The sequence below is a fragment of the Eumetopias jubatus genome, unplaced genomic scaffold (assembly GCF_037043125.1).
Source record: "Eumetopias jubatus isolate StellerSeaLion01/CBP00866 unplaced genomic scaffold, mEumJub1_p1.0 scaffold_8, whole genome shotgun sequence".
Lineage (NCBI taxonomy): Eukaryota > Metazoa > Chordata > Mammalia > Carnivora > Otariidae > Eumetopias > Eumetopias jubatus.
This window is the reverse complement of record NW_028274814.1, coordinates 95,166,787-95,178,584: the sequence shown is the minus strand read 5'-3', so window position 1 is coordinate 95,178,584 and position 11,798 is coordinate 95,166,787.

The following is an 11,798-nucleotide window of genomic DNA, read 5'->3' as shown; positions in this document are numbered from 1 at the left end:
TGGGTTGGAATAAACTATTGAAATACTAATATGGTATGCTGCATATAGTGATTATACTAGGTTCCTTTGGAGTCACCAATCTGTTGAGTTGTAAACGTGAGAGAAAAAGTTATATGTGAATGTATGTCAAATCAGCATTTGTGTTTTGCATCATTAAATGAAAAAATAAAAATACTTCTGTATTTTTCAGATTAAAAAAAAAGAAGAAATTTTTAAGTAATATCTATTAAACATGGCCTCATAACCTCCAGTCAGTGGTGTCCATCTTCTCAGGAGACCCCTGCTAGCATGACCTCATGGGCCTCTAGTCAACAGTGTCCACCTTTTCAGGAAACTCCAGCCCCTGTTTTGCCCTTAAAAACCCTCACTTACAAGCCAGTGGGGAGTTCAGGACTTCTGAGCATCAGCTCCCTGTTCTCCTGGGTAGCGCCACACCAATAAACTGCCTATCTTCCTTCACTGCAAAAGCTTGGTGTCAGTTTTCATTGGCTTGTTGCATATCAGGTAGACAAATTCTCATTTCATTCAATTATACTCTTACTTACGAAGAAGGGAAGGAAATAATAGTTTATGAATAGACTGATGGTAAGAAATAAGTGTAGCATGAGGCACCTGGATGGCTCCATCAGTTGGGCGACCAACTCTTGATTTCAGCTCAGGTCATGATCCCAGGGTCCTGTATTGGGCTCCTTGCTCAGCAGGGAGCCTGCTTCTCCCTCTGCCTGCCACTTCCCCTGCTTGTGCTTGCTCTCTCTCCGACAAACAAATAAATAAAATCTTAAAAAAAAAAAAAATCACAGTCCTACTATACTGATAACTAGATTCTAATGGAATGGTCTACTGGCCATAGGAAGTTATTTTCTCCAGCACCAGGTACCTTATCATTACAGGAAAGGGAAATTTTGAAAAAAAGACCTCAGGAAATTCCCCCACATTGGTATCACTGGGTGACAATTTTTCCTTCTCATAGGAAGCACGTAGAATTAAGAGACCAGACTATTGGTCCTGGTCCTTAAGAAAAGCATTATGTTTCCTGGATGCCCCTTCCCAGAGACAGGCTCCATATCGTTCAAAGTCTTCTTAGAGATTATTCCTGCTTGCTGTTTTACAACTCTATTAGAAATATGTTGAAACTTGTCCTTCAGTGTCTCAAATGAGATAGGAAAATTATCAGTGCCTGTCACCAAGGGTCTATAATCTACTCCCTGCAAGAAAGTAGTGAATTGGGTCAAACTACCTTCCCCTTGAGAGCTACAGCCCAGCAGGCGCATTAGGCTCATCTGCAATGCGTGAGTAGACCAAGTTTTGTCTACTGCCAATAATCTAGACATTAGCTACTAGCCACACGAGGCCATTCACATTTAAACTGGTTAAGCAAAAGAAAAAAATCAGTTTCTCAGTTACATTAGCCACTGGTGGCTACCGTATTGGGTAATGCATATACAGAAAATTTCCATAATTACAGAAAGTTCTTTGGAGTATACCACTTTAGAAGTTGGTGCCAGCCTGAGGCCCAGATCCACTCACACAAGTGAAAAGTCCCATTTTCAGGCTGCAAGCAGTGGGGCTAAGATCTGAAGATTGCTTAGCCTTGAATCTCAAGGGGAAAATAAGAGACTGTAAAATCCTTTCCGCTGGACTCTTAGTGTCCCTGAACTGTCATGTCATCGTGACTTTTAAAAAAGGAAGTATGGTCTAGCTCAGAGAAGGAAATCGTGCCTACATTTTGCCAGATCTTAAGATCATGGTTCAAATCTCTCCCAAAATACCATTTTACTGTTAAGCAGTAAATCCTAAAGAATGTTCACTCAGTTCCTTGCTGAAGGGTCAAAGCTTATGTTCCAATGAAGGACAAGGAGATTCTGGGGATTCTTAGCCACAAGAACAGAACATGGTCCTAGAGGCCTGGGTAGATTACATGACTCAGATTGCCCCACAGTACCCTGTGACCCTCTCCTTATGTCTTGTAAACCCCCAAGCACATTCCCTTAGTCAAGCTTAAGCCTTTCTGTTCTACTCCTTGTCTTACCTCCTTTAATCTCCACTTCTGGCTTGAGCCATTGATCATTCTCAGCCATTTCCGGCTTGACCTATGGTAGTCTTGACCACAGGGCCACAGAATAAAGCATCTATGAACTAATCAGAACTTTTGCACTATAGAAAAACACAAGTAAATACAAAATCTCCTGCTACCATCTTGCCAGTGTCTTATTAGGCTAAGGGTTTGTGTCCTACCCAGTCTTAAGTTAAATTTTAAAAAGCTCCCTTTTGTTCCTTTAACCCCAGGGGCAGCTGAGCTTTAGGAAAGAAGGCATGAAAAGACCTGTTCGGCAACATTCGTAACCTTGACTAACCCACAGGTTCACGGTGGGAGACTGCATCCTCAGTGCCAAATAAAATGAGAGCGGTTTCTGAATAGAAGCATGGAAGAGTCTTAAATCATCCAAGCAAACAAGAATGATCCCATTTCCAAATAAAGGAAATTACAAGCAAGGTGGCTGCCCTGCCGTTTAGTTCAAGGACTAGTAAACTCCCCATACTGATGTTTGTGAAGCTCTTTACATTTTAGAAAAACAGCCCAGTGGTCCCTCAACCATCTTACTGTACAATTTACAGTTTTCCTCCTGGCCTTTGCCAATCCTTAGGATGATGTGTGCCCGCTCACAGAGTGCTGCCCCTCCTTCTGGAAAAAAAAGCACACTGTGGCCCAGTGGTCCTCGGAACCTGCAAAGCTATGGAAGCTGCTCTCCAAATCCGACTAGGAGCCCAGCATATAAAAGAGTTAGCAGGGAAGCTGCTCTTGCTGAAGAGGGGAGCCCTAGCCTGTTCCCACCTTGTCTCTAAGGAAACGCAAGAGCTTTCAGGGCTCTGTTAAGGCTCTGCTGTCCAGATGGACTCACTGGAGACCTTATATCAGCCATTTCAATGTCAAGGATGCTTGGATTAGGAAGATTATCATCTGTCACTTGCAAAGAAGTTTATAAAGGATATCAGAAACCATTATCTCAAGGACAAAGCAAGCTCACAGATCCCAAGATTAAAAAGAATCATTTTTTTTTAAGATTTTATTTATTTATTTGACAGAGAGACACAGTGGGAGAGGGAACACAAGCAGGGGGAGTGGGAGAGGGAGAAGCAGGCTTCCCGCTGAGCAGGGAGCCCGATGCGGGGCTCGATCCCAACCAGGACCTGAGCCGAAGGCAGACGCTTAATGACTGAGCTACCCAGGCACCCCTCAAAGGTGACTTTCATGCCCTAAAAAGATTGTTCAAGATCTTTTCTGTTTTTTATTTATATTTTAAATTGTAATTTTAAAAGATTTGATCTTAAGATTTCAACTTATAGGGGTGCCTGGGTGGCTTAGTCGATTTCGGCTTTGGCCATGACCTCAAGATTGTGAGATCAAGCCCCTCATAGGGCTCTGTGCTGGATGTGGAGGCTTCTTAAGATTCTCTCTCTCCCTCTCCTTCTGCGCACCCCCTAAAAAAAAGGAAGAGGAAGAAAGAAAGAAAAAGAAAAAAAGATTTCAACTTATAATCTTACTATTGCATTTACAAATCTAGAAGAGTTCAATGATCACTTTTAATAGATCACTTTTAATTAAGTTTTACAACTTAATTAAATAATCTTTTAAGCATTTAAAATTGCATTTGTCATATTAATATATCTAATTTTTGTGCTTTAATTGTCTGGTTACCAAACAAACATTATTAGACACTTGCATAATTCTTAAATTTACTAAATTAAATTTCTAAAAATGGTTAAAAGTAAATTCTTTTAATTATCCGATTACTGCTTATAATCCAAGAAGAATTATCTTATTTCTCTGAGGTCTAAATCAACTAACTCAATTAACTTTTTCTAAATTGGAATCACAATTTGCCAGATATCTTAATATACCAAAATCTTAACTACTCCAAGTACTCAAAATACCAAATATACATAGATTATCTTATATTTAACATAAAAGTATACATAATTTGGAGTTTACTTACTTCATCATTTCTATATTTAATTATAAGTCTTTCCAGTGAGGAAATAACTATGTCACCCTAGCTCACCAAAGTTTCCTTTTGCACCGAGAAAGCTTCTGTCCAGGTCACAGGGCTTGATTATTTTATTTAATCCTAATGGGTCACATGGGGCCTGAGCCCTATTAATAGTGGAGCCTGAGCGCTATTAATAGTGGTCATAACAGGGTTCCATAGCTTTCAAAAAGACTGAGTGTCATATCATTAGCTAATTCTTCCTTCTGTTATTAGAAATCTGTAACTCAACTAAAATTATAACTCTTGCATTTCTTTGGCTCTCCTAAGATATAAATGTGATTTTATTTAATTCTGCTTGTCTGGAGACGTGGTCTGATTGCTCACAAATAAAATCATGCTAATAACAAAAAGCAAAGAAAAGTTTTAAAGGACCAAAAAAAAAAAAAAAAAAAAGAAATGCAAAGCCATATTAGTGAAACTGTAGAATTAAACACAATGTTATGGAGATGCCCTGAGCCCAGATAATTTTAGGGACACAACACAGTCACAGATAAAAGAACTGCTAAAACACTGGTTAAACGGAAACAACTTCAGACTACTTAAACTAGGGTATGTCATCTAGTGGAATTGAATCATGGAAGTAAAGGGAAGGAAAACTACAATGTTTATTTCCAGATGCACCATCAATTACCAGAAACTCAGTTTTGTCAACACCGCTAAATATTTAGCCACATAAATTTATAGCCCTGTTACCTGAGCCTGATTAAATCCAAACAGGAAAGTCCTCTGGTTTGTTATTTAAAAATCCAGGACTATTTAGAGTATAAAACCTTTCTGGTTTTTGCCACAGACTGATTTCATTAGAAAATGCACATTTTACATATTTAATGTGTCCATTCATTGTCTTCATCTACTTATTACTGATGTATATTAGTTACTACTCTTACCCAAAATAATCAATGGTTTACTACAATTAAGTTTAATCTGCAGGCATGTCACAAAATAGTTCAATGTAGGCTGGGGAGGGGTTGGGTTCTCCTTCACACTGTTATTCAAGGACCCTAATTTCTTACATCCAGAGTCCAGAGTCCCCCTCCTGAATCCTGTGTCTGGCCAGCAGACAGGGGCAGGAAGAGAACATGGAGGCCTCTAAGAAAGGCTTCATGCGCTATACCCCGAAGTGGTCTTCCTGCTGCCTGCTTCCTGTTGGCCAGAACCCAGCCACATGGCCTCACCTCGAAAGAGTATCTACTGGACTCAGCAGGAAAGTAGAAACAACATGGTGAACAACTGGCCAGTCTCTGCTAATTATATCATAGCTTAATACTTAATGTTTCTTTCAGTAATAACTATATAGATAAAATTATGATCAGAGTACAAATTAATGTGGCTGAAACAAAGCTGGTATCATTTTATCATGCATGATGACACACCACAGCAAGAAAAGTAATGATGTTCATATTCCTGTATCACTTAATTTCTGATGCACCACATTTTCCACAACCTTTTACAAGTTGAGATGATCTACCAGTGGAATAGAAGCTGGTCAAAATGACCTGTTTTCATTGTTATTTTTAAAGAAGATGGTTATGGTCGATTTCCATAGAAAATATTAGCAGATCACAGTGACCGTTTGATAAGAGCTCGTCTTCATATAATGCTCCACTTTATAAAATATTGGTTTACTAAGAAGGGAGATAATTTACTCTGACTCCTGTTTTTAGGAATAAAACACTTTCAGCCGGGGGAAGCATGGGGGCGGGAGACACCGAAGACATGGATTCTACTGCAACAGTCCAGGCAACTGACGTTGATGGCCTCACTCAGCATGGGATGGGGCCAGTGAGACCAAGTTTTGAGTCTCTGATGTATCATTTGTTAGCTCTGAAACCTTGAACATATTAGTTAACCTCTATAAACTTCAATTTCCTTACTTGTAAAATGGAGATAGAGTTTTCAAAGAGATGTGAGAATTACGTATCTTTTCCCTCACTAGAATTTAAGGTCAGTGAAACCCCTTTCTTATTCATTGTCAACCTGGCACATGTTAAGTTCCAGGACTAGATAGTTTTAATGATAGTTTAATGATCATTTAATAGTATCATTATCCATATCAGTACATCCAGCAGGCAGCTAAAAATTAAAGCTTATAATTCAAGAGCAGTATACCATTCACACGCAGGCAAAAAGGGCCCCTGCTGTGGGCCTGGGTTGCAGAGCAATGCCATTCATAAGATGGTCAATCCATAAACTGTTACTGGGCCACACTGGAGAAGTACAGAAATTGAGAGTAAGCATTTAAAAACTTTATACCTTTTGACATTGGCATATCATCTCATTAAACAAGGTATAAACCAGTTAGGGTATGTTTGAAATTGAGTGATAGGTCACATGTGGTGTAGACTGCATACTATCATGGGTGTTGGGGCCTCTTTTCAACATGTTATTTTAAGGTTAGTCATCATAACCCCACAGTAAGTAAATATAAATAAATGAAAGCATTTCTTTATTTTTATGACATTATTATCATTTTCATTTTTAATCAAACCAGCTGTTTTTTTAAAAAGTTGTGTGTGTGTAGTTTAACCCAATAGCTAAAGTAAGGAAGTAAATTTCATATCATTTACTTTTTAACCCTAATTTACTGATTAGGAAACAACTTCTTTTTCAAGAAAAGACACACTTCAAAATATGGTGGTAGTAGAAAAGCAAATGATAACAATGGAAGTGATTCTGAAGACATGAACAAAAAAGTTCATAGTAGTTTACTCAGAAGTGCAATCCCTCATAATCTGAGTTCAATTTGTAGCCATAATTGATGGTGAAGTGCTAAAACTACAGGATCTTATCTGTACAAATGTATCAACTAATGAAGCAATGAGACCACCAACACTTAAGTAGCTTAAAAAAATAATATTTAAGTGCCTTTTGCATACCAAATATAAGAAATAAGTAAAAAAAATCAGAAGAATTCTTTGAAAGAGAGTAATGAATTAAAAACTTGACAGAAGCAGATTTTAACTATTTCTCATAGAAGCAGCTTTGTAGGCTTCTCAGAAAATAATATTGGAGGTTACGAAGCCCAAGCATCAATACAGCTGCTGAGACGCGATTGCAAGGCTGTATCAAAGATGGCGACTTAGAAATGTTGATCGATACTGTGGTAAAGGACGTGGCTCCAGTGCCCTTGTCCGGTGAAATCATAGTTGGACATATTTGGGAGCTGACTAATGAGATGGAAGGCTAACTCATAGGGAAAAAAAATGAAACTAGCAAAGTATTTCTCCTTGAAACTAGAGGAATACACAAATACTCTTCACGTGACCCTCCATTGAGTATAGGTATGATTTAAACATGCCCGTGATGGGAAGAAACAGTTCTTTTATTTTCTCAGCTTCGTGGCCAATAAACACAACTGTGAGCTGTATAAAACTATGAAGGATTACGCTGTCCATAAATGTGTCTGGAGCTAGGATTTTGTGTAGGATTATATTCTGATGGCACAGCTGCAATGCCTGGAAACATTCTGGGTTCATTACCCAGTTTCAGGAACTTGTGCCAGAATGTAAATCAACATACCCCTTCCTTCGTCAAGAAAGTTTCGCTGCAAAAGTCAGCTGAACCAAATGGGAAATTCATAGATCTGAAATTCCTTTCTTCCATAGAAAGATCATTTAAATTTCATTATGATGTCAGAGGGTAAGTTGCTGGAAGTGGCTACTGGTAAAGGACTGAAGACAAATTTTGCTCCATTTTGTATAAAAATTCTAAATGAACAACCCAGGCTTGCTCAAATTACTCTGAAATATCTTCTTCCAGTCTGTCAAAATACCCCAGTAAGACTGGTTTCCTTACTATGAGTGTTATTAAAACGGAGCATTTGGAAAGCTTAGAGGTACGTTGCTACCTACAAGTAGCGTGTTATCATCAACTCAAGCAGGCTTGGAGAGTGAGTAAACAAGCTCAGTTGTCACATAAAAACCCTTAAATACTTATGTGAATGGTGCTGTTCAAATGATGCAGTCAGGCATCTAATATATGAATCTTATTTCATTCATAAATTTTTGCTTAGTTATGACGTTGTACCAACCAAAAGTTAACAAAGGTAGTAGGGACTGACTGGGTTAAATTGTACATCCACTTTCAAGAACAATATATTCAATTTTTATAATTTTTCCCCTTTTTTGTTCTGCTTATTTGTATTCAAATGTATGTCTAACAATCTAGTAATAAATGAATTTATGTAAAAACTGGACTTGTATTTTGTATATCTTTGTTTTTAATTTTTTGGACTTTTTTTTATCACAGGACCCTCAGAAACTTTAATATGCCAGTGTACAATGTGAATCTCCAAGAGACAATTAAAGCATGAAGCATTTCCTAAACTTACTTGACCATGAAACCCGTTGTACTGTTTCCATGGAAGCCAGTTTGTGAAACTCTTCTCTTCCAACTTCCTTCTCTGACCAAACTCGCCTATTTGTGCTCATCTGAACTCCTCTTACTTTCCTGCTTTAATATACAGAAGTTTGGTGAAATGTCCAAGAGCAGTGCTAGGGCTACACGGCACCATTTGATCCATGTGCTATTCAATTTCATGACATTTTCCATTAAGTTGGTTTTCGAGTTCCTAAGTCCTAAGTCCTAACCATAAATATTGTAAAAATAGATTGTGGAACCCACTACAAATGTTTGAGTTACGTTACAAAATATAGAAACTATTTTTTAAATAAATCAATTTAATAATACTGCTAGATGATATGAGAAGCAGGGGCTCCCCCGTCCCATCACCGGTCCCACACAGCTGTGTCTGAGCAAGTACAGGTGTGGGCACGGCAGTAGGCAGACATGGGGTTGACAGGTACGCTTTTCTTCCTTCCTTCTTCCCCACGATGACTCACTCCCAGGTGGTCTCTGGGACCCGAAGGAAGGAAGCGGCTCATCTGCACTAGCTCTTGCGAGTCACTCTGTGGCTGAAAGGACCGTGGCGGGGAGAGCTAGTGTTCACACAACCTTGCTGAGGGAGCACAACTACCAAAATCGTCGGTAAAGGGAAATTTTAGCAGCAGTGAAATGAAAAGAGGAAGAGAAAGGATGGGGCCAAGCAAGTCTATGATTTAAAGGTCTGTTTGGTTCCAAATCCAGATGAAACACTGGCTGTATTTTGTATGCCTTTGTTTTTAATTTTTTTATTGTATTAAAAGGAGTATTCATCTATAACAGATTGAAAATGGAAAAAAAGGGAGTAAGATCCTTTACAATAGAGTATGCTGCTTTAGAAGGCCAATATGGTACCAGGGAATCCATGGGACCACATGTGTATGCTTACTCAGAAGCTACCATCCTAGGCCTCAAAGAATTCCAGCCCCAAAGGCCCTGAGGCTATGTCCAGGACCCATGCAAGCTTCTTCTCTGGGAGAATACTGTTGGAGGAGACCAGTGCTTTCAGTGTGCAGATACCTAGTTATGAGGGTGTAGGCCGAGCTAGGATACACAAGCCATGCATGCTGAAGGCCCCTTACAGTGTGAAGTGGAAAAGAAGGAGACAGGCTAGGGGCTTAGAGCCAGCTCATCCAGTGGCATCATGTTCCAGCATGAACTCCATAGAATTCAAATCTGACCCAGATTAAGAAGATATATTTGTTGCACAGTGAAGGAAACCATCAACAAAACAAAAAGACAACCTACTGAATAAGAGAAGATATTTGCAAATGACATAACTGATAAGGGGTTAATATTCAAAATACATAAAGAACTTATACAACTCAACACCAAAAAAACAAATAATTTGATTAAAAAATGGGTAGAGGAGCTGAATAGACATCTTTCCCAAGAAGACATACAGATGGCCAACAAACACATGCTCAACATCATTAATCGTCAGGGAAATGCAAGTCAAAACCACAATAAAAATATCACATTACACCTGTCAGAATGGCTAGAATTAAAAAGACAAGAAATAACAAGTGTTTGGTGAAGATGTGGAGAAAAAGGAACCTCATGCACTGTTAATAGGAATGTAAATTTGTACACCACTGTGGAAAACAGTTCCTCAGAAAATTAAAAATGGAAATACCATAAGATCCAATAATTCAACTACTGGGTATTTACCCCAGGAAAATGAAAACCTTAATTTGAAAAGACATATGCACCCACCCTTATGTTTATTGCAGCATTATTTGCAATTGCCAAGATATAGAAGCAACCCACGGGTCCGTCAGTAGATGAATGGAATCCTATCTACAATGGAATATTACTCAGCCATAAAAATAGTGAGATCTTTCCATTGGTGACAGCATGGATGGATCTAGAAGGTATCATGCTAAGGGAAATAAGTGAGTCAGAGAAAGACAAGTGCCATATGATTTCACTTAGATATGGAGTCAAAAAACAAAACAAATGAATAAACAAAAAAGCAGAATCAGACCTATAAATACAGAGAACAAACTGGTGGTTGCCAGAGGGAAGGGGTCGGGGCATGAGCAAAATGGGTGAAGGGAAGTGGGAGACACAAGACGGTCTTCCAGTTATGGAATGAATACGTCACAGGAGTAAAGGTATAGTGCGGGGAACACAGTCAGTGACACCGTGACAGTGTTGTGTGGTGACACATGGGAGCTGCAGCTGGAGTGAGCGCAGCATAACATAGAGAATTGCAGAATCACTATGTTGTACACCCGAAACTAATGTAACATTATGTGTCAACTACACTCATATATTTTTAAAAAGGTCTATCTGTCAAGACAAAATGATCTAATGTATTTATTTAACAGTTGCTAGCTTCATTTATGACTTTAGAAGTTTTAGACATTTGGAATGTGGGCCTCCAGTTTGTTCTTTTGTCCAGGCCCCACAAACATTGAGGGAGGACCTATCCCAGATATACATCAAAACTAGAGCCCTACATTCGGCAGTCGGCGGAGAGGGGATATTTGAAGCTGAGGGAGAGGCAGTCAGGTGTGAACAGGTGCAGTCCTACATTCAGGCTGCCGGCTCTGAAACGCTCACAAGCAACCTCCTAGCTGTAGACCTTTGGACTGTCTTGCTGTACCTCAGCTTTCTCATCTGTAAAATAGGATGTTCATGGCACCGACTTCATGGGATGATTTTGAGGTTGAAATGAGTTCACCCATGTAAAGCACTTAGAACGGGCTTGGCCTCGAGTAAGCTCTCAACACCAAGGGAGCAGCTAAATTACATGGGGAAAGAATACCGAGCAAGAACAGTGGACGATCAGGGGCGCCCTGGAAACAAAGTCCAGAAATAATAGAAAGGGAGGAGAGAGTGTCCAGCACCCACCACAGGGTCTAGCAGGTGGTAAGTAAGTGCTCAGTAAATGTGGATGGATTTGAAAAATATCCTGGGCAGGAGACAGAAGGAGCCCTTCACATTGAATGCAGCAGAAGGGTCAGATGGGGGAGGGAGGGTACTGATGAAAGCCGATTGAATTCACAGGCAGGAAATACCTTGAAAAGGATGTTTCATCCCACAGGAAGTGAGATTGCAATAGATGAAGGAACAAGTGGGTAGCTATTTCTCTTTTTAGTTTAGTTTAGGAACTCTAGTGGAAACTTCTCTCTTTAGAAATTAGTGTAGACAATGAAAGAGATAAAATAGTAGCTTGAGGGGCACGCAGGGTTGAAAGAAAGTTCTTTTGTGTGGCTGAGAGAAAGAGCAGTGGGGAGGAAGGGATGATTAATGGAGCAAGAATCTAGAAGAAGGATGGGAGGAGAAGAAATCGAGAGAAAAAGACCTAGGGGTCAGTCTGACAAAAGAACATTCTGCCTGAGGCGAAGGACGTGGGGAAAA